General features: G+C 47.7%; 1 protein-coding gene across 3 annotated transcripts in view; it reads left to right on the forward strand.

Moving 5' to 3' along the window:
- Nucleotides 1-27271, forward strand: part of THSD4 (thrombospondin type 1 domain containing 4) — a 694305-nt gene that overhangs the window by 14747 nt on the left and 652287 nt on the right. The window contains exon 1 of one of the 3 annotated variants that reach the window (XM_027971544.3): nt 11642-11852. The exons of 1 other annotated variant lie outside the window; for it this stretch is intronic. The gene's annotated coding sequence lies outside the window, so the exon portion shown is untranslated. Of the gene's footprint in view, nt 1-11641; nt 11853-24259; nt 24443-27271 lie in introns of those variants that run through there. One more of the 3 variants, XM_042252122.2, reaches the window with a different exon arrangement.

Here is a 27271-nt window from a genome sequence, read left to right on the forward strand (position 1 = left end):
AAGTGAGCTTGGAAGACAATCCTGCTTCAGTCAAGACTTCAAATGAAACCCTGGCCCTGGCCAACACCTTCATGAGAGACCCTGAGGCAGAGAACCAGCTAAACCATGCCTGGACTCCTGACCCATAGAAACTGTGAGGTACTTGTTTTAAGCTAGATTTGTGGTCATTTGTTTCACAGCAACAGATAACTAGTATATTATACCATTTAAATTAGTAATATCTTTGTACCTAGATCACCGTTTTATTATCTATTTCCCATTTGTTCCTTCTGATTTTCATTTTCTGTTTTCTACATTTTTGTACTTGACTATTTTTATATTTTGTATTGAGTTCTTTTTTTTTTACTCTAGCTCTTAAAAAAACTTTCTAGTAGTTTCTCTAGGAATTAAAATATACATACTTTCACAACATGTGTAGAATTCTGTTCTACAATCTCAAGTGAATTATAGAAACTTTATCACCATACTTTTGACATCCCCTATTTGTATCAGTTATGGTATTATTGATACATCTGTGTGTGTGTGCTTAGCCGCTCAGTCATGTCTGACTTTTTGCAAATGGTTGGAAATGGGTTGCCATTTCCTCCTCCAGGGAATCTTCCCAACCCAGGGATCAAACCCACATCTCCTTTGTCTCGTTCATTGCAAGTGGATTCTCTACCTGCTGAGCCATCAGGGAAGCCCGTTGAACCATCTGCATATATTAAAAACTCCTCCAGGCAATGTCATAATTTTTTAACTGACGTATACTCTCCATGAGCTTTGCAACACCTTCTGGCTCCTTGGAGCCTTCTTCCTAATGCTCTAGGCAGCATGCTTGGACTATAGTTTCCTTCCTCTGCCACGCATTTCCTGTGACTGTTATTGTGCCTGGAGCCAAGTGACTGGAGGACAGAGAAGGGGAGAAAAAGGAGTGGAGACTTGCTCACATTCTTCCCATCACTGCTCCTCTGATGAAGCAAAAGGATTCTTCTCCCTCCCTCAGGACTTTAGCTGCCTGCCGGTCACCACAGCTGCCACCCCTCTCCCCTCCCCACCGCTGCTGCCGCCACACTGTTGCCTATGGGAGAGGCTGAAAAGAAGGAAAACAAGAAACGAAAACCAGGAGATTCCCCCGCACCCTCTCTCTGACCCTTAGGGGTACCCTTGTTTCTTGGATCAGAAACAAGAAATTTCACTTGGAGGATTTCACTTGGAGCTCTTTCTGTCAGCCCCTGGTGTACACTTCTGAGTTTCTGGCTGCCTTTGGGTCCAGGCTGGGCAACACTGGAGGAAAAAAAATGGCAAACTCACTGCTGGCTTAGTGGAACTTTGAATTCTGGTCTCCTTCCCCAATCTGCGTGCTACAATTTATGTTTCAGGGCCCTCAGAGGGCTGCTCCATCCATTCTGTCCAGGATTTATAGTTGCATTGAATGTGCAACTACTGTGCCCTTCTTATTCCATCTTTTCTGGGAACAGCATCTCATTTTGCTTTTTAAATCATTGGTGTTTTGCTTGGTGAAAAAAAAAAATCCTCAGAAGTTGAATTTTTAAATTTCATAGACCAGCAATAGCTCTTTATTTTGGCCTGAAAGAATGAGGCAGTCCCCATACTATTTTCTGAATCTACAGATCAGAAAGACAAATTCTCAAAGGAAGAAATTCACTCTAAGATTGAACTGCAGACTTACTTGGCCTGCATGATACTTTCAGTTGTTTCTCTTGTTTATGTTCTCTACTTTCACATTAATAAGGGGGGAAAGAGACAGTGTTCCAAGAAGGCTGTAAGAATTCTAAAATTTTCAGCCTAAGCGGTTGGGAAGATGACTGCCCTTCACCCAGATGTGGAGCCTGGAATAGGAAACAGCAGTTTGGGTGGTGGGAGATGGTCTGTTTTGTCTGTAACACATTGACTTGAAGAGTCTGCCAAAATATCCAGGAAATGGAAACCTAGAGTTGAAAAGTTATCACGGAAGATGTGAGGAAGAAAATTATTAAGGCAAGGGAGTAGAGACAGGGACCACGTATTGAGGTGTGCTTAAACTTCCTGCTGCCAAGGATCCTCCTCCCCCAGTTCAGTCCTTAGTCTGAAGAGCTGCTCAAGGCCCCTCCCACTACCGTGCCTGCTCACCCTTCTTGAACAACTCTCTACTCCCCAGAGCCTGGTGAACCTCCTACGCCCTTTCCCTTTCAGGACATCAACTGATCCTTTACCTGGAGTTTAATCAAAGTTTTAGAGAGGGTATTTGGTCACCATGGCAGAACCACTGGGGGAGATTTTTTAGGATTTTTCTGATTCTGGCTCCTGATGGAGACAAATAGTCTGGGGGTAAGTTACAACGTTCTGTAGCCTGCTTGACCTTTGTCAAGAATTTGCCCCTTAACTTGAGCTAATCAGTACAATTAGCTTTAGACAGTGAAATAGCAAGGCTTTTCAAGCACATTACCACTGCCAATTTGTATCTACAAATGCCATCAGATTTTATTGTAAAAACCATTGTATCAGTCATGGTATGCTAGGTTTTGCTGCCTTAATAAACAAATCCAAATCTCAGTGGCTTAACACCACAAAAGATGCTACACATCCAATAAGAGGCAGTGAGTGCTCTGCTCATCAGAGACTTCTGGAACCTATGCTAACCAAGGCGACATCTGAATCGTAGCTTCTACAATCACGGCACCAGCGGGAAGGGAAAATGATGGGTTCACTGAGACTTGAAGCATCTGCTAACTGCCCTCCCTCTCTCTCTCCTTCCTTCCTCTTTCTCTTCCTTCTTTCTTTCATTTTAAAGAATAGTTATATTCCATTGGCCACAGCAAGTCACACAGCCACATTTAAGTTCAAGGGGACAGTGAAATGAAATCCTCTTTTGCTGCTAAGGGAGAAATAGTCAGCCTTCATAATGACTGCCTAAACCGTGTCCTCAAGAGTTATCTCCTCTTTAGAGTTGAAAACTTTAGACTCTATTAAGGCACTTTCCCCAGGTCACACAGTTGATAAGTCAGCAGAGCACGGATGTAGGCACACACTTGTTCAGCTCAGATGCCTCCTCTTCAGAAGCCATTATACAGAAGATGGTTCTGATTAGCTTCCAGGGAGCTTCAGATGCTGATAAGTAAAAAGCTTGACCCCCAAATTCACAAAATTAATTTTGTGGAAAAGTTTCTTTTATTTCTTTTTTTGAAACAAGCTGGTTTTTTTTAAGAATGAAAGAACAAAAGAAAGAGAGAAAAAATAAAGAGATTAAAAAGAGAAGAGAAAACAACAACCAGATCTTTTGCCCACCTTTGCTCTGCACTACTATATTATTGTATGTCAGAGTGATTTGGTTTCTTTCCCACTGTGTGGTATTTTCCATTTAGAAGACTGGGTCAGGAGTTTGTATATTAATCTACATGCTTGTTCTTGCTTATGTTTGTTCTCTGCTCGATCCCGTACCCTTCATTCATCCTTGGAATGTTCCCGTGACAATGGAAGAACAGCAACGCAGCTAGCCAGACAAAGGGAACAGACCATGGACACAGCCCACCTTCTCTCAAAATTCTAAGAGGGAAAGTAAGGACTTCCCTGGAAGTCCAGCAGTTAATTGGTCTTCCAGTGCAGGGGGTATCGGTTCAATCCCTGATCAGAGAGCTAAGATCCCACATGCCTCAGGGCCAAGAACACAAAACTTAAAACAGAAGCAGTATTGTAACAAATTCAATAAAGACTTTGGAAATGCTCCACATTAAAAAACAAACAAAAAAAAAAAACACAGCAAAAATATCCTAAAAAAAATAAGAGGGAAGGTAAAGGCCATGAGCATGCTCTATACCCATCTCCCTACTTGAGAGGTCAGCCATGTTTAGTCCCACTCTATGGATGAGGAAAATGAGGCTCAGAGAAGTTAGGCCAGTGTTCAAGGTCACACGTCTAGAACCAGATATAAACCAGCTGCTACCATTTTTCTGAATCATAGCTTCAGATCACCCCACTCTGCAGCCTCCCGCCTACCCTCCTACCCGTGGTGCAGCTGTCCTTAAATATATCACACCAACTGATGCAGGTGGCGCTCTCCCTTGTCTAAAGACTTCCGCCTTCACAGGCTTGCTCTCTGATGGGCACAAGAGTAGGTACAGTCCTTTCCCAGGGAGACGTAGAGATGAGGCAGCAACCCCACTGCTCAGACTGCTGGCCCTGGAGGTGATAGTCCTGCCAACACTTTAGAAGAAACGTTTCTCGGGTCTCAGGACTCTTCCTGAACAAACTCGAGATCCATAGATGAGTTCTGGAGAGACGCATGAGTAGTAGAAATTTGTGTCCATACCTCAGGACCAGGCCTCTGGATGAGCCCATGAGGAAGATCCAGCAGTGTTTTTGTTTTAACTCCAAAGAAGGAAAAATGCCACTTGATTAGATTAAATGTGCTTTGAGTAGGGCCCAAAGTCCTCAACTTTAAAGTGCAGGCGATCTGCCACTCAAGGTATTTTTAGTGGCTTTGATAGCTGTTTCTGACAGCATGAGATCCCAGCTTTCTCCATGCATGGGCTTGGGAGGGGCAAGACAGTGGAGGGGCTTCCTGAAAGAGCTCGAGTCCTGGCCTCCGGGGTAGTTATTCTTGGTCTTGAGCAGACACATACTAACTTGCAGAATGACTGTTTGCCACTCACTTACCTGCATCAGAGGAAGCGCTCTCTTCCACCTCCAGGACTCTGTGGTTTGAAATAGGGAAAGGGGACCTTAGGGAGAAGCCAGCCATGGATCCTCTGGCCTGTGGACCAACAGCTACTTCAAGGGGAACACTGGAGCCATTCCAGGGCTCACACAACCAGCAGGCCTTCCATCTCAGCAGCTATGTCAGTGAGCCTTGAAGACTCAAGACCCAGGCTGTGGGGCGTTTTCTACTGAAGCCATAACTTGGCGCTAGAGTTGTGTGGCAATTCTCTACATTATAGGAAAGAAAGAAGCCCTTTCAAATGCAGCCTGAAATTTTTTAAAAAGATGTCACATACGTCTCTGTGTGTGCCATCTTTTCCCAGATGGATCCAAAATGAGCCACAGAATTTCCCTATTGCAGAGTTTCTGAGAGAATCACAGGCTGGAGGTTTGGGAGGGGCTTGGTATGAGTCTTTTATTCCAACAGGTATATATATGTTCTCCCTATTTTCTCAGTGAGGGGACTGCAGGTCTGAGGTTGGTGATTTCCACATTGACATGGCCAGCAATACTCCATAGTATGGGAGTTGGGAGATACCTGCATTTTTCTGCTATGCTAAACTGCTTCTCACAAGGAGAAGATCCCACCATCATGCAGAGAGTATGAAACAAACCAGTAAAAGAGGAACGCCAAAGTCTCGGCAGCAAAGACTGACAAGATGTCACAATCAGCGTGCAGTAGGTCTTTATGTATTGACACCGGGGACAGGGCGAAGGTGACGGGCAAAGTAGAACAATGAACCTGTAGACCGCTTGACTTTGTGATCTGTAATGCCTGGGTTTGTGTACAAGGTGTATCTGGCCAGTGTTGAATTGGACACGCGGTATCTCTGAGACTTTGTAAAAATCAATGTGTTCAACAAAAAGCCAGTTTGATAAAAGAGGGAAACTTGCCAATGAGGCTAAGGTGACAGCGATTTCAGGCACCGTGTAAGCTGATTAGCCTCAAACAGCAACACTGCTCCGTATGCTGAGACCTCTGACCCTGTGACCGCCTTGGAGACGCGCGGTGCCGGTCACGAGGGCAGCATGGGCAGTGAGTGAAGGCCAAGACCTTATTAGGAGAGTCTCCCAGGAAGCAGGGAAGGCAAACACAGGGCATTCCTTTAGAGTGATGGATTTATTTTGCATCTATTTTTGCTTTACAAAAAAGTCATGGAATGATGTTTTATAGTACCTTTTTTTCCTTTTTTAATTAACTGAAGGGATTTTTTTTTTTCCCCTCTCCCTTTGGATGAACACAGATCTGGTCAGGTCAGCCCCTGCTTAAACTCCCTCAGAGGCTTTGAAGATAACCCAGCTCACAGAAAAGACCATAAGCATCACTCACTTTTTAAAAAACACATATTTATTTTTTATTAGAGGATAATTGCTTTACAAATTGTGTTGGTTTCTGCCACACATCAGCCATAAGTATACAGCCATAGGTATACATATGTCCCTCCTTCTTGAACCTCCCTCCCTCTTCCCACCCAATCCCACGTCTCTAGGTTGTCACAGAGCCCCAGTTTGAGTTCCCTGAGGCACACAGCAAATTCCCATTGGTCATCTATTTTACACATGGTAAGCATCATTGACGTTTAACTGATTTGCCCATGATGGCTTTCCCTGTCGATTATGGGATGATATGTTTTGGTATTGGTTGATGAAGAGCCACTATTTTGAGCTGCTCCCACTTCCCCTCTGGGATCCCTTATCCAGCATCTAAGGCAGTGGGGGGCCCTAAACCCCTGCTCCAGCCTGTAGCTTATGTCTGTTCTGATGGGACGTGCCTGTGCCTTTGTGGTGGTCAGAGGCCCGTTAACCCTGCCTGGAAGGCTCACACAGCCAAACCCGCCCACTGACCACTTCCCTGCTTTCTCTCCCTTTGGATGAACTGGCTACACTGCCCTTCTTTATGATCCCCAGGTGGGCCATGTTTCCCTCAGGGGTCTTTGCAAGTATGTTTCCTTCTGTCTAGGACTATCTTTCCCACCCTGTCCTCTTCTGACTTCAGTTAATGCTTCTCCTCCTTCCTTCAGTCATTCCTAATCGGCTTTCATAAATACAGGTTGGATGGATGAATGAGACAATGACCAATCACATGTGAGAGGAGCATACATTTGCGTATGGACTTCTTCCATCACCATCAATTGTCTCTGTCCAGTTAATCATTGCCAGAAGGAGAAAGAGAGCCTGTGCTGTCCACCCTCCACCTTGTTCAGTGTTGCTACTCCTGGAGAGAAGCCGCTTCAACCTGAGTGATGCTCCTTAGCTGCAAGTATTACCACTTTCAAAGAGGAAAAAGAGGAATAATTGGAATATTTGGGATTCCAGAAGTTGTCTTGTACCAGGTAACTCTTCAGGCTTCCTATCTCCTCTTTCTGGCCATGAGGCAAGAGAGGAAAGGGGAATTAGACAAACTGAACACAGCCTGAAGACTCCCCAACACTTCATCGGAAACCCACGTTCCACTGAGAAGTCCTTTTGCTCCTGTCCTCTGAGCTTGAGGCCGCAGCTCTTCTCGTGAGGTCGTAGACCACAGGTCACATGGGGGCCAGCCCCAGGCAGGCCCTCAGGAGAAACTCGATTTTTAGGTCTTTGTCCCAGATGCCCCAGAGGAGGAAGAGAAAGAAGTAAGTTAAGGAGGCAAACAGGGGAGAGAAGGCTTCTTAACACTCACCCGAGGTACTTAGAAGCAGCTTGAAACCACGTTTACCCGTTCGCAAGGGGCTCTGTTGTGTCGCGTTGGCGTGTTTAAATCATGCTTTCCTTATTTCCTTATTATTCACTGGGCACAAACTTGCCTTGACTTTCAGTCTACAAAAGTTTACAACCAAGAAAATGAAAAGGACAGTTTTGCAAGTCTTGTGATGGATCCTCAAAGTACCTCGCTGGAGCCTGAAATTAGGGGTTTGACTGCGAGTCTGCTTCCCTTCCACCTCCAAATGTTAACAAAGTAGGGATAATGGAGGGCTTTTCTTCCCTGCTGGGACACAACCCCTTGAAATGCCATTAAGATGAAAACACTAGTGTTTGTCAAGAGTAGAGAGCAGTATTTTTCAAAGCGTAATTTTTGGTACACTAGCCCCAAGAAATATTCTGCTAGTAAAAGGATTCCTGGTCAAGTGCTTGTGAGTGAAGTGCAGAAGCTGTGTTACTCATATGTTCCCCCACAAAGGTCTGGTTGTCCCAAGGTGCCTTCCTGCAGTCTGTTCATACTTGGCTCTTATTGCAGTCCCATATGCCCTGAAATCCCAGGAAGCCGCTCTCATCAGTACACCATTGGCCCTCCAACATTTGGGAGCCTTCACTGGTACTGACACTCTGGTCCAGGCTAAGGACCCCTGGAAAGAATGGAAGAATGCTGGGCATGTGTCACTAGGCAGACAACAGACTCAATAAAGTAAGGTGGTTGGCCGTCTTGTGTAGGATGACCAGCAACTTGGACAAGGGAGTGAAGGGGGCATTAATAATCCATGATTATACTAAGCTTCCCTGGTGGCTCAGACAGGAAAGAATCTGCCTGCAATGCAGGAGATCTGAGTTTGATCCCTGGGTCAGAAAGATTCCCCTGGAGAAGAGAATGGCTCCACACTCCAGTGTTCTTGCCTGGGAAATACCATGGGCAGAGTGTCCTGGCGTTCTACAGTCCATGGGGTCACCAAGAGTTGGACATGAATGAGCAATAAACACTATACTGGGCAGAAGGTGGAAACTAGGGCTGCCTTGTGTACACGGAGCTGACAGAGGGGTTGAATTTTGTTTCATATTCTAGGAGCCACTTCTAAGGCCAGTGGGCAGTAGTCACAGGGAAAAGGTTTCAGTTAACAATGAAAAGAGGCTTTGTAACAGAAAGCCTCCAACAACAGTATGGGCTATTTTATGAGTAGTGAGTACTTCGTTCTGCAGCTATGCACGAGGGTATTCGACAGCTGCCCTCCAAGATGCTGTGTTTAGAAGACACTGACATACCAGGGAGGTGCCAGGGCTGTGGGGTAGTCTTTGATTGGGTTCTAAGGCGCCCATTCTACTTTGCCCTCTCTGCTGCTGAGAGTTAGTTGTTTATCTCATACGTACGTTTGGTAAGTTGCTTTAGTCATGTCCAATTCTTTGTGACCCTATGGACCGTAGCTTGCCAGGCTCCTCTGTCCATGGGGTTCACCAGGCAAGAATACTGGAGTGGGCTGCCGTGCCTTCCTCCAGGGGATCTTCCTGACCAGAGATCTTACCCATGTTTCCTCCATCTCCTGCACTGGCAGACAGGTTCTTTACCACTAGCGCCACTTGGGAAGTCTGTTTATCTCATACATGAGGACAAAATCCTGCCAATTTGATTCATGCGAGTGTATACACACACACACACACAACATGGATAAAGTAGAAATGCAACAGGACTGGAAGATAGAAAACTTGCTGGTTTTATATAGTTAATTAACATTCTCTTCTGATATACATAATGTAAATATCTCTGTTTAAAATGAGACTGGATTTCACAGTATAGTCTTGACTTTAAGAGAACACTCTGGGACGTAAGCAGAATATGCTCACAACTCTTTGAACAAGTTTGAAGTGGTTCAGAATCAGTTCTGGAAAGCCAGCCTAGGTCACTTGGATCAAGTTAGGTCAATAATAATTGCTCTCTGGTTATGTAAGCTGCTTACATCAAGGGAAGAAGGGTGGGAATAGAAGGGAATTCTTTGTACTATTTTTGCAACTTGTCTGTATGTCTAAAATTAGTTTAAAAAAACCCCATATCCTTGGCTCCTAAGCCCTGCTCATACTGTGCTCTGCCTGATGAACTTCCCCTATCCTGTAGACTTAGCTCAGGCAGAACATTTCAGATTTCCGATCCCCTCCCATGAGTTCTACAGATGTCCCAATTATACCCACCACCGACCAGTATGATTTTTTGTTTTGTACCTTTCTTGCCTGACTCAGAGCTTCTCTGGACTCAAATGTTTTCATTTCGTCTTTCCCTCTCAGTACCAAGACCCTACTGAGCACTCTGTATATATCTCTTCAATGAGTTAACAAATCAATCCAATTTGAACAAGTTTTATTAGTTTTCCTCTTTTTTAAAAAAAAACTGTGGTAAAATATACATGACATAAAATTGACCATTTTCCCCATTTTAAGTGTCCAGTGCATTGGGATTCAGTATATCCCAATGTTCCATAATTTTTCTCGCATTTTAAATGATTTAAACTGATCAGAGCTGTTAGAGCCACTTAATCTGGACCCGAGGGACTCATGGGGCTTCCCTGGTGACTCAAACAGGAGAAAATCTGCCTGCAATGCTGAAGACCAGGTGCAGTCCCTGGGTCAGGAAGATCCCCTGGAGGAGGAAATGGCAACCCACTGCAGTATTCCTGCCTGGAGAGTTCTGTGGACCGAGGAGCCTGGTGGGCGACAGTCCAGGGAGTCAGAAAGAGTCGGACACAACTGAGGGACTAACACTGACTTTCAAGGGACTCATGACACTCGGAATTAATTTAGTCCCGCTTGCACCAGGAGCCACCTGGTCCAATCAAAATCTGTTTGACCGAAGTGGAATTATTTCACCCCATTTGGACCAAGTTGAATCAGGGAGAACGGGTTCCGCCCAGGCTCCAGGCCAGAGCCTTTTCTTTGTCCTAATCTCCTGGGTTGTCACTCTCCTTTGATCCTGTTTTTCCTCTGGGGGCTACCCGCCCTGCTGCTCTCCTAACTGCTCCCACACGCCACACCCATCCCTGTTGGACCTGGCTCCGGGGCAGGGAGCTCCCATTCTGCTGCCACCTTCATTGTCCCACCCGTGCACCTGCGCTCTCAAAACAACTCCTGCTTAGCAGGCAGTCACAAACAAATAGGCTGACTCATTTAGTGAGACGACCAGTATCTGGACAATCTCTTCAAATTTTTAAGGTCACCTCCACCTCCTCCTGGTAGAGGTGGGACATTTTCTCCCAGTCACTCTTTCCTGCTTCACTAGCTCTAAAGGCCTCCATTTGAATTTGAGGAATGTAGCACTGCGTTAGGAACCCAAGAACCTGGGCTCTAGTCATTTTCCTGCCACTAGCTCTCTAGGTAACTTTGGTCATGCCCTCTTTGGGATGCTATTTGCCAATGAGTAAAAAGAAGGGCTCAGATATATGAATCAAAGTTTGATTTTTGTTATTATTGCTTTGCAGCAGGATTTTTTCCCCCCCTGTGTTGTGTATGTAGGGTTTGTGTGTGTGTGTGTGGCGGCGGGTGGGGAAACTTTTCTGGGGAAACCAGAAAAGTACCAGATGTCTCTGGCTGTCAGAAGTGTGTTTTCTCGCTCCCTCAAGCTGCCCAATCCTAGTTAGAATTCGGAGGGCTCTTGTCCGTTGTCCCTTGCCTTCAGAAGCAGCCAGTGAGACTTTTCTTGTGTGTGAGTGCTCACGTGTGACTACATGTGCCCTTTAGACTAGGGGTCCCCTTTCCTGTCTTAGAGCCACTGCTCTCTCTCCTCTTGTTTTCAGCAAGTTTCCTTGCTGGCTCCCTCCTTCAGCCTCAGCCTCACCCTGTTGCAGCCAGAATGGCTGTTCCTAAACGCAAAGATGCCCGCATCCCTCCTGTGCCTCGGCCCTTCAGGGGCTCTCCACAAACCTCAGGATAAGTAAGATTAGCTCAAAGTTCGAAGCCTCCCACCATCTGTCTCTAGCTTACTCACCTCCTGGTCTCACCCCTTTTCCCTCTTACTTGGCCAGCCCGGGCCACTGTTCCTTCCACTCTCGCCGCGCTCCTCCCTGTTTCTTCGGTCTAGACTGTCCTCCTAGGGAATGATGCTCTCTGGATGCACAGGGGTCAGCGGCGCTCGTAAGGGGCCCCTCTGGGACGTGCGGGTGGGTTGAGGGCCGGTGCTTCCCGAGGCGGCCGCCAGGGGGCGGCAGGAGCGGCTCCAGATGACAGCAGGAGGCCGTAAGTGGGGGAGGGAGGGAAGGACGGAGGGAGCGCGGATCCCGGCTCTCCTGATCGCAAACTCGGAGCCAGAGCTCTCCGCGCGCGCCCCAGCCGCTGGCCGCCCGCGCAGCCGGACGCGGAACCCCGGCGCAGCGGGAGCCTTGCAGGACGGGCGCGGGGCGGCGGCGGCGGCCGTCCATGCGGCGGGCTCGGGGCTGCCCGGCGCCGGGAACCACGCGGGGGCCAGGCAAGGCTGCCACTGGCCGCACCGGGACTCGGACCGCCAGGTGAGCAGAGCCGCCCGCGTCGCACGCCCCCTACCGCCCTGCCCCGGGGGCCCGGATTCGGCCCGGCCGCTGCCCGCCTCTCGGTCCCCCTCTGGACGGCCAGGAGGGCTGGCGCGGGCGGCGGGCGCAGTGGGTGTGTCAGGGGCGCCGGGGGGCTGCTCCCGAACCAGGCAGGGGAAGCCAGCGCGCGTCTGGTCCGTCCCGACGGCTGCGCCTCCTTCTCCCCTCTTCGCTTTCTGGGGGATTGGCTCTGTCCCCGCGCCAGCACTCACCCCTCCACCCTCCCACTCGGAAACTCTAGGGACGGTCAACCTTGGTCGGCCCGGAGTTGGGCCCCCAGCTCTCTGGGTCGGGGTAGATGGGAACCGGTGAGTGCACACCCAGCCCGCGAGCCCTAACCGCAGCCTGGCCAACCTCCTGCCCGGGCGGGAGAGCTGACGGAGCCTCGGTTGGCGCGCGTCGAGCCCCATCCTGGGGCCTCGGCCACACGGTTTTCTAGAAAGCCTCAGATCTGTGTATGTGTCTGAGCTAAACCGCTGCAGTCCAGCGCCACTGGGAGCCGGAGTGGATGGGTTGTTTCCGCCAACTCTGGACACTTCCTCGAGTGCAGCCCAAGTACCTGCGGTCTCTGGGCGCGCGTGTAGGATTAGCTTTCACGGAACTAGCCCGCACTGGAGCTTTAGCGATCGCGAAGTCACTGGGGGTTTGTTGTTTCGTTTTTCTTTGAAATGGCATCAGTCCTAACGTGGGAAGAAGCTTCAGGTCGCATCTGGAATGTGTGGGGTCTGGAATCTCCTTAAGCAGTCCCCACTCAGCCTGGCGCCGGGGTGCCTCCAGGACAGCCTGTTGCATGTGCGTGCCTCTTCCGGTCTCCTTTGTGACCCCCATCACGCAGCTCTTTGTCCCTTGGCAGGCAGGCAGCGAATCTGAAGCCCCGGACCTGGGTAGCCACAGCGATCATGGGATGCCTGTTGGAATTTGGAGTAAGAGAAATAGAGACCCAAGAGAGGGCTAACGAATCATCTTGTCCAACTGTCCTTTCACAGCGAAAGGCACCCAGGCACCTCATAGTGTAAATGTTAAAATCTTAAAATTTGTATAACCTGCCCATGTCTTCTACTTCGTTGATAAAAGTGATGACGTGATTGAGCTTAAAAGGATTTTATTGGGCCTCAAAATACAAAGAAGAAAACATTTTTAACAGGTGATTTAAATACAGCGCTACTCAATTCCTATTGATTTCTGTTAGCACCATGGTTGAATTACTTGGAAAACAAAATCTAGCCCTGAAATTAATGTAAGGAAGCAGATGGGAGTCCTGGGACTTTCCTATAAACTTCTGCAGGGCTGGAACAGGGATTTCCCAGAGGTCCCGGAAGTGAGTTTGGGTGACCAGAATACTGGAGCCCTCACTGAACAAGCAGCTGGTGTGGCCTCTTGTGGGCAGAGTTAGTCAGCTGAACCTGTGTGATCTCCGTGCCCAGCACCCAGCAGGGTGCCAGCTTGGTCTTATCTTCATTTCAGTCTCCCATGAAGAAGTGGTTCCAGTTCATTGTTAAGAAAAAATAAAATACAGATAAATTTTGGGAATAAGATCAGGATTGGATATTTTGATTTGAAGTGTTGTTATTTTTGACCCAGAAGTGCTTATTGTGATTGTAATCACATTACCCTAAAGAGTGCCTAGATATTGATTGCCCATCCTCCCACATTTCTCTCCATGGTACCACCTTTTTCCAAGTTGGCTGTGAGTCTATTTTTGAGAGCACAAAACTCCCCATCCCATCCCCCTCATTTGTAGCTAATTCATTACCAAGTCCCTTCCACATTCTTTTGTGATATCCCAGGAAATTATTTTCCTGTCTCTGTTCCCTCTGCCTTCTTCATAAACCACGTCCACATTGCAGTAATAGTCTCCCCTCTTGACTCCCGGCCACGAGTCCCTTTCTTCATTTTAATCCATCATCTTTCATGCTGACAGATTAATATTCCTCAAATTCTGATTTCGCCACATCACTCCTTTCAAGAAATCACAATGGCTTCCCAGTATTTACTTCTCTTTAAATCTTCTCCAGCCAATATTTTTGGGCATCTGCTGTGTGCCAAGGACTGTTACTATGTGCTGGGGCTTAAATTAATAACAAGACAATATCCTTGCCTTTGAATTGTTAACAGGCTAACAGATAATATACAGCCACCCAAGAGAGAAAGAGATGTGGAGAACCACAAACCAAAGCTAATCATTAGGGTGTGCAAGACATAAAGGAGACACAGATGAGGGAGAAGCATTTTCCTGTATGAGAAGAGCTGGGGAAATTTCACCTGGGCTTTGAAACATGGGGAGCAGTTCAAGGAGATGGGAAAGACTGAGAGGAGGGAAAGCATGCTAGGCAGAGGGAAGAGCTTGAGCAAAGATCCAGAGGTGTGAAAGCACTGGTGTGGACGTGGGGGTATCATGGCCGTTCTTCGTCTAGGGGTTTCACAGTGTTAGTCACTCAGTCGCGTCCAGCTCTTTGCAGCCACATAGGCTGTATCCTCTGTTCACGGAATTCTCCAGGCAAGAATACCCGGGTAGGTAGTCATTCCCTTCTCCAGGGAGATCTTCCCGACCCAGGGACTTCTGCCTTAATTTGAGTCTACATTTTTGATCCAAGAGCAGCTCAACTCTTTCCTGCCTGAAGTCCTTCATTCCATTTACCTGGTGTTTTTACTGTGGTCTTATATGCCTCCTAATCCTAGCTCAGAAGTTCAGATTTCCTCTCTGCTGGGCTAAATTTCTCCAGGAAGTGGGTCCCAGCCTATCTTAGGTGTTCCTTTACACTCTTTGCACTGACTCTGTATTCAGCCTAGACATGTTCTAATGGGCATGCCTCATCTCCTCAGCCACTTCGAAGTTTCTCCAGAGCAGCTCCTGCTCTGAGGACCTCTCTCAGGCTGTGGGACACAGTCCCAGCACACTGCCAGCACCAGTGAACTTGAGAATGGGACTCGCTATGACCTTCCATCCTACTTTTCCCTCCTCTCTTCTTCTCTCCACTTTCCCCACCTTTGATCTTTCTTTTTGTGTGTCTGCAGAGTTGTGACATTTATTTACATATATGTTTATTAACTGGCTTCTCTTTGAAGATAATGGATGAAACGTGTTGCGCTGGTAGCTAACGTGCGGTGCAGATTGGCACTGGGAGGGGAGCTGCAGTGTGAGGCTGCGCCTTTACGTTGCATTGCTGACACTTGGGTTGTTTCAGGATCACCCCTCTTCACCCCCCTCTGCCTGACCTGTGTGACCGATGCTGGCCTACTTCTCATCTTTGGGTCTGATTTGCCTTCTCTTCTTTCCCCAACCCGTCAAAACTGACTTCTCCAGTTTCTGGAGCCCTGCTGGCCTGATGAACTCATTCAGGTCAAGTTTAATGAGCCTGTGTGTCCTGGGCCTGATGCTTTCATCCTCCCAGCAACCTGTGACACCAACAGTATCATCCACACTTGAGGAAACTCCGCTTCCTTTCCTGAGGTCAACCACTCAGGTTTTGAATCTAAGTCTTAGAACCTGGCTTTCTCAGTCTGGTGCTCTTCCTGCTATATCCCTGTTCCCTGAAAAGACTGTTTTCAGAACACCTGAATCAGAATTAAGATCTGGTGGGAAAAACTCAGATTCCAGAATGGAGGCAGGGCCTGGGATGGGCATTGTAAAGGTGGCCTTAGGTAGTTCTGCACCCTCAGGTCTGAGGATCACTGCCCTAGGCTGCCTTTACAAAGGAGGTTCCAATGACAGGTGGTGGGTGAATAAGCCTCAGGATCCCACATAGCACGGTCCTTTTTAACAGGCCTTGACCTTGACTTTAAGGAGTAAGCCCTGGAACTGAGCCCTCTTTTGGTCAAAGGGGTCTTCAGTTCAGTCCTGAAAGCATGCTCCCTACCCGTCCCCATAAAGGCAGGTGAGCCTGCTGCTGCTGCTGCTAAGTCACCTCAGTTGTGTCCGACTGTGTGTGACCCCATGGACTGCAGCCTACCAGGCTCCTCCATCCATGGGATTTCCCAAGCAAGAGTACTAGAATGGGTTGCCATTGCTTTCCCCACAGGTGAGCCTAGCCTCCATCAAGATGGCTCACTCTGACTTTATTTCTGGGCCAGAGCAAGTGCTGAGGGAAAAGGACCAGAGTGGACTGGTTTGCAGCCCCAAGTTGCCTGGAATCGCAGTGGACTGGGACTTCCCAGATAGAGCCGAGCATGGTGGCCAGTCACTCCCACCCTCTCTCTGGGCGTGGTGAGTCAGACCTCCTCTGTACCCGAGTGGAGTCTGGTCACTTCATTCTACAGGCCTTCGTTTTGTGCCCTCAGCCCTCCAGTCGTTTCCCTGTCGGTAACGATGGATGGCCACAGACCAGAGGGTGCGTGTGGGGCCCGGTGCACAGGCACACATGGCGTTCAGCAGAAGTCCAGCCCCTCGTGGGTGCCCAGTGTCGCTTCTCATTCTGTTTAACTGCTCTGAAACTGTCAGTGCTTTGCAGGCAGTTGGTGCTCAGAAAGAATCTGCCTGTCAACACAGGAAATGCCAGAGACTCGGGTTCAGTTCCTGGGTTGGGAATAGCCCCTGGGGAAGAAAATGGCAACCCGCTCCAGTATTCTCACCTGGGAAAATCCCATGGACAGAGGAGCCTGGCCAGCTATAGTCCATGGGGTCACAAAGAGTTGTACACGACTGAGCATGCAGGACAGGATGTACGTGTGTGCACTAGAAAAAGTATGTAGTCTCAGACCCCTCAGGTCCAGGGGGTTTGTGTTTAAAGGGCTGAATACCACAACTTTATATTCAAATCCAGGAAATGAACATGCCCAGCTGTGCAGTAATAATAATGATGATGGTGATGGAGATGATAAGGAATTAATTACCCATTCAGCATCCCTCCCCTCTCCAGTTCCCTCCTCCCACTTTCCCTTTGGTTTCCTCTAGGAAGAGGAAAGTAGGCAGCAGTTTTCTTTATTGCTGGTTACTTGTCCCGAGAAAATGGTCTCTTTCTGCTTATCTCTCTTTCTTTTTCCCTTATCTTTCCCTGAACATTAGAGAAGGAAATGGCTACCCACTCCAGTATTCTTGTCTGGAGAATCTCATGGACAGAGGAGCCTGGTGGGCTATAGTCCTTGGGGTCAGAAAGAGTCAGACATGACTGAGCAACTAATGCTTCCCTGAACATACTGTGCTCTCTGTCTTCTCCTATGAGCCTTGCTTAAGCGGATCACTGAACGGTACCCTGGCAGCTTCCCACCTTAGCCCCTCTACTCTCGGGCGTGGTCCAGAAACCCGGCTTACAAGGCCGTTGTCCCAGAAGGGTGGCACCGAGCAGCCCACGACCTGGGCTGGGCAATCCTCCCAGCCAGCTGGCCGACTGCCCGAGGGCTGGCCAGCAGCGAGGACCCAAGTAATGAGTGATTAATGGGTGCCCCATCTAATCTCCTGCCAGGGGAAATGAAGGGCCAGTCGTGGGCTGGGGCTCGTCATGACCTGCTCCAGGTGGGCTTGGAATGCACCCAGCTCAGGATGGGGATTAAGGCTTGAAAGATGAGAGGAAATGAGATGTTAACCCTTTACGCTGTGGCCCTCTGAGCCCCAGCAGGGAAATCTCAGGGGAATTATCTGTAGGCATCTGATGAAAGGGGAGCCTGGCCTTTGATTTACGGCAGGGATGTGGCCACATGACTCTGGTGGGAGGGGGGCAGGGTGTGACAAGCGACGGCTTTGACTTAACCATTTTTCTCAGAGGCTCAGATTAATTTCTTATGAAAATGGAGTATGTGGACTGCAAGGAGGCTCCTCTACCTGCTTCCTTCTCAGAAACCTTTCAATCATATCACCATGTTACAAATTTGTAGTTGCCAAGCAGACCTTTCCTTCTGTAATGCAGTGTCCCTGATCTCCTGTTATTTTGAGGAGGATGGAGGAGAGAGTCTGGTCATTGGCGGTGGGTCCACCTCCTTCCTCAGGTCAGAAAGCAGCGCTGGGGCCCTGAGGGTGGGAACCAGCTCCCCGAGTTCCTTGGCTCTGCCGTGCTGGGGAGCCCTGAACCTTCACCTCTTGTGCTGTGGTTTTCCTGTCTGTAAAATGGGCCTAATAATAATGCATAGTATGGGCGAGATTCATGAGGATGTAGAGAGCTTTCAGCAGTCTTAGGCATGCGGACCTGCCATGTGAGGATTGTGCTGCGCTTAGTCGCTCAGTCGTGTCCGACTCTGTGAGACCCCAGGGATTGTAGCCCGCCAGGCTCCTCTGTCCGTGGGGATTCTCCAGGCAGGAATACTGGAGTGGTCTGCCTTGCCTTCCTCCAGGGGATCTTCCCAACCCAGGGATGGAACCCAGGTCTCCCGCATTGCAGGCGGATTCTTTCCTGTCTGAGCCACCAGGGAAGTCCATGCATGGGTGAGATTCATGAGAATGTAGAAAGCTTACAGCAGTCTCAGGCACGTGGACGTGCCATGTGAAGCTTACCCATCACTTTTTTCTCCCCTTTCTGGGAAGGATGTAAGCAGCTTCTCTTCCACACCTCTCAGATTCGCTTAGGGTGATGGATCTCACTTGTTTGACCTCTGACCCTCACATGCCTTGAATTCTGGTCCCCCCTCCCTTTGCCGCTGGCTCCCTGGCCTCCAGCCGCCCTTTTCATTCTACTCCCTGCCCCCGCCCCACCTCCATGCTCAGCGGCCAGAGCTGCTGGACCGGGTAGTGACTCCTGCCTGATCCTCTGGTGGCACGGCCCTTCCACACCAGCACTGCCCACTGCCAGCCTTGCTGTTCACATATAGCCCAGAGAAAACTGGCTGAGAGTAAAGACAGCAGCTGACTTGAAAGCAAAACTGGGACCCGTGGAGACAGTCTAATCTGGGTGCAAGTCACAGCTCTGCCCATTTTCTGGTTTCTCTGAGCTCCTGTCGCCTCACCCTTGATTGATGCTAAGAATAGCAATGCTTATCTAATGGTTGAGAGAGTCCAACCCAGCAGTGGACATGAAGCCTTTGGCGGGGAAGAATTTATTGCTGGTTATATTGGGTTGGCAAAAAGTCAGACACGACTTAACTACTAAACAACAACAATACTGGGTTGGCCAAAAGTTTGTTTGGCTTTTTCCATGGCATCTTACAGGAAAGCCCAATGAACTTTTTGGCCAACCCAATAGGTGAGCCTTGAGGGTGGAGCTGTGTCTTCAAGTTTTGAAGTCTTATTACAGAGTATACACTGGCATCCTCGCCTCCAGCTCCATTTAGTGTCTTCTCCAGAACGGACACGTACTCAGGTCCTGCTTGACTTTGGTGATGTTTTAGTCAAGGCCCAGGGTTTTATTCTGCTTGAAGTTTAAAGGAGCTTCTGGCCAGCGAAGGGAGAAGGAACTGCTGTTTATGGATCTCCATGTCAGGGATTTACCTGCATGCACTTATTTAATCCTCTCAACAATCCACATGAGCTAAATGTTATTCTTCTTGTTCAATAGCCTAGCAAACTGAGGCTCCGAGAGATTAAGGAAATTACAGGGGCTCATGCAACAAATGAACGTCAGAATGATATTTGAATTCCAACTCATCTGACTCCAGACTATGTGCTCTGGGGAGAACTAATGGGCCAGGTAGTACCTCACTGTAATTATAACCTGCTGAGAAATGTAAGTATAGCCACTTGAAAGCCTAATTGTAACCCACTTGAAAATTTTAAACATTGAGATACTGTAAAACCCACCATTTTAAAGTACACGTTCAGTGGTCTTTATTCACAGAGTTGTGCCACCATCACCATGATCTAATTCCAGAATATTTTCAGCACCTCTGAAAGAAACTGCATACTCATTAGAAGTCACTTCCCACTCCTTCCTTTCCCAGCCTGTGGAAACCGTGAATCTACCTTCTGTCTCCATGGATTCTGGACATTTTATATAAATGGAATCTTATATTGGGTTGGCCAGAAGGTTTGTTTGGGTTTTCCCGTCCCATCTTATGGAAAAACGTGGAGGAACCTTTTGGCCAACGCAGTCTACTGTGACTGCTTCCTTTCCCTAAGAATGTTTTCAGGGTTTGTCCATGCTGAAGCTTGTATCAGTGCTCCATTCCTTTTCACTGCTGTGTAACCACTTAAAAAGTAAAAAGTAAGGTGATTTTGCTTAGAGAAGAGGCGGGCTTACAACTGCAGGTGTAGCGCAAAGCGGTGCTCATTTTTTACTGGGGCAGGTGTGAAGGAACCGAGTGGGGAGGCGGAGGCGGGTGGGGGCTTGGCTGGGTTCCCATGTCTGGGAATTGCAGGGATGCCCAGCGTCTCTGCTCCAGGCACTCACGCTGCCCTTGGCTTGTGTCTTTGGCCAAACTTACTGAGATGCACCCCAAAGAAGCCATGGGCGTGCCATGGACCCCTGCCTGGGAGAGGTGGGCTAGAGGGTTCTGGAGCTGTCTTTGCCACAGTCTGCCTAATGTTGGTGCTGTGGAGGTCTGCTGGGTTACTTTTAACTGCAGGTGGACCCCAGTGCTAAGTGCTGATGATGGCACTGCTGATTTGCTTTATAGAAATAATTTTGTTTACTTCGGCGGTGCTGGGTGTTCACTACTGTGGGCTTTTCTCTAGTTGCGGGGGTCGGGGCTCTTTTCCTGCTGCAGTACACGGGCTTCTCACTGCGGTGGCTTCTCTCCTCACAGATCAGGGCTATAGGCTCCTGGGCTTCAATAGTTGCAAATAGTTGTAACACATGAGCTCAGTTGTTGTGGCACGTGGCCCTAGAGTTCATGGGCTTCAGTAGTTGAGGCCCATGGGATTAGTTGCCCCGAAGCATGTGGGATCTTCCCGGACCAGGGATCCAAGCTGTGTTTCCTACATTGGCAGGCAGCTTCTTTACCACTGGGGCTCCCCTGGGGGTGTGCTTTTAAGTTACTAGATATAATGCTTTATTTTTTTCTAATAATGTAGGTAAGGTATATTTATTACAGAAAACTTAGGAAATACAGAAAATACACACACAGAAAAAAATCACCCATAATTCCCCAACCAATAATGACCAGGATTTTGAATGTGTATCTTCCTAGTCTCTCTGTCTCTCTCTTTAAACACACACTCATACACACACACACACACACACACACACACACAGAGTTTATAAAATTGGCATTACACTAAACATATTGTTTTCTTCACTCCTCCTTTCACTTAATAACACATCATAAACATTTTCCTTTTGTACTAAATATTCAATGTTCTTCCAAACTATAATTTTTTCAATGGTTGCAGTGTACTTTAAAAAATATTAATGGTTGCTTAAACAGAGGACCTAACAGAAGCAGAAGATATTAAGAAGAGGTGGCAAGAATACACAGAAGAACCGTATAAAAAAGATCTTTACGACCAAGATAATCATGATGGTCTGATCACTCACCTAGAGCCAGACATCCTGGAATGTGAAGTCAAGTGGGTCTTAGAAAGCATCACTATGAACAAAGCTAGTGGAGGTGATGGAATTCCATTGAGCTATTTCAAATCCTGAAAGATGATGCTGTGAAAGTGCTGCACTCAAGGTGCCAGCAAATTTGGAAAACTTAGCAGTGGCCACAGGACTGGAAAAGGTCAGTTTTCATTCCAATCCCAAAGAAAGGCAATGCCAAAGAATGCTCAAACTACCGCACAGTTGCACTCATCTCACATGCTAGTAAAGTAATGCTCGAAATTCTCCAAGCCAGGCTTCAGCAGTACGTGAACCGTGAACTTCCAGATGTTCAAGCTGGTTTTAGAAAAGGCAGAGGAACCAGAGATCAAATTGCCAACATCTGCTGGATCACTGAAAAGGCTAGAGAGTTCCAGAAAAACATCTATTTCTGCTTTATTGACTATGCCAAAGCCTTTGACTGTGTGGATCACAATAAACTGTGGAAAATTCTGAAAGAGATGGGAATACCAGACCACCTGACCTGCCTCCTGAGATATCTGTATGCAGGTCAGGAAGCAACAGTTAGAAATGGACATGGAACAACAGACTGATTCCAAATAGGAAAAGGAGTATGTCAAGGCTGTATATTGTCACCCTGCTTATTTAACTTATATGCAGAGTACATCATGAGAAATGCTGGGCTGGAAGAAACACAAGCTGGAATCAAGATTGCCAGGAGAAATATCAATAACCTCAGATATGCAGATGATACCACCCTTATGGCAGAAAGTAAAGAGGAACTAAAAAGCCTCTTGATGAAAGTGAAAGAGGAGAGCGAAAAAGTTGGCTTAAAGCTCAACATTCAGAAAACGAAGATCATGGCATCTGGTCCCATCACTTCATGGCAAATAGATGGGGAAACAGTGGAAACAGTGTCAGACTTTATTTTTTTGGGCTCCAAAATCACTGCAGATGGTGATTGCAGCCATGAAAATAAAAGACGCTTACTCCTTGGAAGGAAAGTTATGACCAACCTTGATAGCATATTCAAAAGCAGAGACATTACTTTGCCTACCAAGGTCCATCTAGTCAAACTATGGTTTTTCCTGTGGTCATGTATAGATGTGAGAGTTGGGCTGTGAAGAAAGCTGAGCGCCGAAGAATTGATGCTTTTGAACTGTGGTGTTGGAGAAGACTCTTGAGAGTCCCTTGGACTGCAAGGAGATCCAAGCAGTCCATTCTGAAGGAGATCAAGCCTGGGTGTTCTTTGGCAGGAATGATGCTAAAGCTGAAGCTCCAGTACTTTGGCCACCTCATGCGAAGAGTTGACTCATTGGAAAAGACTCTGATGCTGGGAGGGATTGGGGGCAGGAGGAGAAGGGGACGACAGAGGATGAGATGGCTGGATGGCACCACCAACTTGATGGACATGAGTGAGTGAACTCCTGGAGTTGGTGATGGACAGGGAGGCCTGGCGTGCTGCAATTCATGGGGTCGCAAAGAGTTGGACACGACTGAGCGACTGAACTGAACTGACTGACTTAAACAGCCCCTATTTTGGACATGTTGGTTGTTTTCAGTATATCAATATTGTTTGTAAATAAAATGGCTTCTTTTGTGCATTTTTGTGCATCTGTTAATGCATGGTGTTGCTTCTGGTACAAAAGATATAAATACTCTGAAAGTATTTGTTACATATAATCAAACTGGTCTTCCAGAAAGGCTGTTTAATTCCACAACTGTGTTATTTTTTAACTTGAGTTTTACTGTTCATGTAACTCTGCCAAATATCCCTCCCTTCTCCTCCTCCTCCTTCCTCCTCTCTCCTCTTTGCACCCCCACCGCCACATATCTGCATAGTCCACTAAATGCTCGTATTGTTTTCTCCTGATCTTTGCCTGTATTTTAACTGAAGCACGCCTTTTTGCACACAGTGTGATTTTTATGTTAACATTTCTCTTGACATAGTTGGGGTTCCCATTGTTAAGCCTGATGACTGCTCCCGTCGTTCTGTCCCATCGTGGTCTCCTCTCGCCGTTCTCCATCTTCCTTTACGGGTCTAGGTTGTTTGTAGTTTTTTCCTCATCAAAGAATTAGTACTTACCAAGTTTACCCATCCATCTCCCTTCCCCCGTCCCCCTACTTGCTCTGGTCATAGCCGTGCTGTGGTCCACAGTGTGTGTGCCCTTAGTCAGGTCTGTGCTTTGTCTTCATGTCTCATTAAATGGTGTTTTTCCTCCATAGCAGGAAGTTGAATTGGTGTATCACTATGCAGTTACAGGAGAAGGCGATGGCACCCCACTCCAGTACTCTTGCCTGGAAAATCCCATGGACAGAGGAGCCTGGTAGGCTGCAGTCCATGGGGTCGCACAGAGTCGGACACGACTGAAGCGACGCAGCAGCAGCAGCAGCAGCAAGCTGAATGTCCAGTGTGCTGTTTTGTTCTGGCCTCATGCTCCGTTTCGGACATTCAGTTCCTGGTCGTGTAATTACTAGGTCCACAGCAGGAGCTGTTCTAATAACATTCATGCCGCTGAGGGGCCCTCAGAGAACAGGCAGCTGGGAGGCCCAGGTGGGAGAACCCAGAAACAGAGCGGGTGCTTGTTTTGGCCTTCCCTCTTCCTTTCCTTACGAGGCCCTGTTCTTTCTTCAGGCTCACGTTGGAGGAACTCAACACCTCACTGCTACCAGGGATATAAGAGGTGCTGCGGGTTGGGACTTTCCGAGTCCATGCAGGGAAATTATGTCAGTGTTCGTTTGGTGTCCACGTGTGAATGGCACCATGTGACAGCTGGTCTTTTGTGACTGGCCTCTTTCACTAAGCGTAGCGAAGGCCTTCTGGGATTGTTAATACGCTTTGCTGGTTCTGTGTGGGCCTGGCCATGCCTCCATTCACCCGGCTTCCAGTACATTCTGAGCCCCGACCACACACAGTCGTAGCACCCTGTGTTTGTAAATGGTGCAGATTCTAGTCCTGACGTTGTCACTTACTGCCCACGAACAGCTTAACCTCTTCAAACTCCAGCTTCCTCGTCTCTGACACAGACTGATGATCCCCGTGCCTGCCGCCAGAGAGAGGAGTGGTGTGTGCAGCGTTCATTCACTCGCGAAACCAAGGCCTGCGCCGAGGCTGTCAGCTCTGGGCGATCTGTCCACCTTAAGGAGAAAGGAACTGGTGTTCCTGCCTTACAGCTTTGGAGGGGGCAGGTGAGGAGATCCCTGTGACCAACGTTACTATGCGGGAGGAAGGCGGGGGCCCAGGAGAAAGGCATCAGCGTGACAGAGGTGGGAAGTCACAGGGACTGAAGTGCCGCATGCTCAGATGGGAAGCTGTGTGGGAGAAGGAAGATGCAGAAGCCTGTTTTATGGGAGGGCTGCATTCTTCTTTTTTTTAATATATATCCCCTATTTTGGATTTCCTTCTCATTTAGGTCACTACAGAGCATTGAGTAGAGTTCTCTGTGCTATGCAGTAGGCTCTCATTAGTTGTCAATTTTATATATAGTGTAAACAGTGTGTATATGTCAATCCCAACCTCCCAGTTCATCTTCCCTGCCCTCACCTTGGTATCCATATATGTCTTCTCTATGTCTGTCTCTATTTCTGCTTTGCAAATAGGGTCATCTGTACCATTGTTCTAGATTCCATGTATATGCATTAATATATGGTATTTGTTTTTCTCTTTCTGACTCACTTTACTCTGTATGGTCGTCTCTGGTTCCATCCACTTCTCTGCAAGTGGCGCAATTTCTTTTCATGGCTGAGGAATATTCCATTGTATATATGTATCGCATCTTCTTTAGCTATTCCTCTGTTGGTGGACATTTAGGTTGCTTCCATGTCCTGGCCATTGTGAATAGTGCTGTAGTGAACACTGGATACATGTATCTTTTTGAATTATAGTTTTCTCTGGATATATGCCCAGGAGTGGAATTGCTGGATCATAGGATAGTCCTAGTTTTAGTTTTTTAAGGAACCTCCATACTGTTCTCCCTAGTGGCTGTATCAATTTTTACATTCCCACCAAGAGTGTAAGAGGGTTCCCTTTGCTCCATACCCAGAGGACTACGTTCTTGAAAACCTCACAGAATTCAGATCTCTCATCATTTAGACCACGTTTTTCCTGTAAAATAGATGTACAGAGTGTTCACGGGTGCTTGGTGCATAATTTGGCTTGAACGTGGCTTTTCACAGTGCCTTGTTTATCACCAGTGCTGCGCAGAGGGCTTGCTCATAAACAGCCCACTTGGTATCTCAGGATGGGTGTTTGGCTTCCTCAACAACTGCTGGTGGTGGTTGTTATCATCATCATCTCAGTGTGTTTTCAGTCTAGCACCACTGTTTGACAGCCCATCTAGACCAGAGATCAGCAAGCTTTTTTTGTAAACGGCCAGTTGCAGGCTGTAGGGCCTTTGTTGCAACTAATCAGCTTTGCCTTTTGAGCACAAAAGCAGCCGTAGGTGATACATAAATGAATGGGCAGTAAAACCTTAGTTATGGACACTGCAATTTGAATTGCATATAATTTTCACATCGTAAAGTAGTATCCCTTCGATATTTGTTCAGCCATTTGAAAATGTGACAAGACCAGGCACTGGGACAGGTTTGGCCCACTGGCCAGAGTTTGCTGACCCCTGGTCTAGATGACTATAATATGTGAACATTGTCTTCAACTGAGTGAATGTTAAAAAAATAAAAAGAATAAATGTTAAAGTAGCCCTGTAGTCAACAAAATCACTCCTAGACATTCCAGTGCTCCTAATAGCATAGCTAAGTTCACAGAGTCTATCAAACAATTGTGGGTATTTATGAGCCTGGTTGATACCAATGTAGCCAAGTTGTTCTTATGAATTTTAAAATGTAAATCTTATTGATTGAAATGTAGGCATCCAACCAGTGTCTTAATAGTTGCATCGCTCCATCTCATGATTCTAATTGCACCCCGTAACATTGTTCATGGTTGTGTACCATGCTGGGGTCTTGCAACCTCTGCCTGCCTCTGGACAGTCTGATGGCCTATGGTGAGGGGTTTGGAACTTGCTTCTGGCTGGAATGGTTGTTGCAGAAGCCAAGAGAAGGCACAATGGAGCCTCAAGGGGTATGTCTGGTGCGTGGCGAATGTGGGATAAACTTTGTTCCTTCTCATCCCTTTCTTTTCTTCCCCACCCAAAAGTTCTATATATTTGGTCAGCTCCAAAACATGCTGAGCCTCTTTGAAACTGTTACTTTGGTTCTTTCCACATGCAGTAAAGTCACTAACCTTTTTAAATGGAAACAAAAACAAAGGCTGTTAGAAAGCAGTTTCCCCTCCCAGGTCACCAGCTTTCCTTTGCCGGAGAATTAGCAGTGCTGTGCTGAGGCTGCGGCTGGGGCCAGAAGAGGGGCCCCAGGTTTGAGGTAGGCGCCTCCAGCGGGGTGCAGACTCGGCTCTCCAGCCAGGAGGAGGGCGCCTGGCCTGCTGGCTGCTCTGAGGTCCGCAGCTCCTGGGTGTATCTTGGTTTCAGAGATTCCAACGGTAGGAAAGCCAGGATCCTCTCCAGATGGGAGACCACCAGCCCCGAAGGTGACTGTGATGCTGTAGTTCTTGGCTCACGAGTATGCTTTTGCTGTGTGTGTTGGATGGAAGGCCCGTCTTGAGTAGACGTGTGTTTGTGTTGTTCGGGGGCTGATGTGCATAACCACGTGTGCTTTCTGGCCTGGGGTCTGGCAGGATGTGAAGAGAGGCAGCCACTACCCTTTGGCTGGTGAGATTTTGCATTGTTATATTGGCAGGGGGCTGGCATTCTTGCTGTATTTTTGGAACTCTTTGGTGTGTAGACAGGGGATCTTGGAGCCAGGGGCATGGGCATTCAGTCCTGACTTTGCCACTGCTTTGCCATTTAATCTCCAGTAACCTATTCTACTCTGTCTCTGGGGTCACTCATTCCTCACTCCTAAATGAATGATGATAGCCATTTCTGAGCACTCAATTCTCAGTTGAGATATGTGGGGAACCTGGACCTTCACTCCCAACCAGCGGCAGTGAGATGGCCTTGC

The sequence above is a fragment of the Ovis aries genome, chromosome 7, assembly GCF_016772045.2.
Source record: "Ovis aries strain OAR_USU_Benz2616 breed Rambouillet chromosome 7, ARS-UI_Ramb_v3.0, whole genome shotgun sequence".
NCBI classification, from domain to species: Eukaryota; Metazoa; Chordata; class Mammalia; order Artiodactyla; family Bovidae; genus Ovis; species Ovis aries.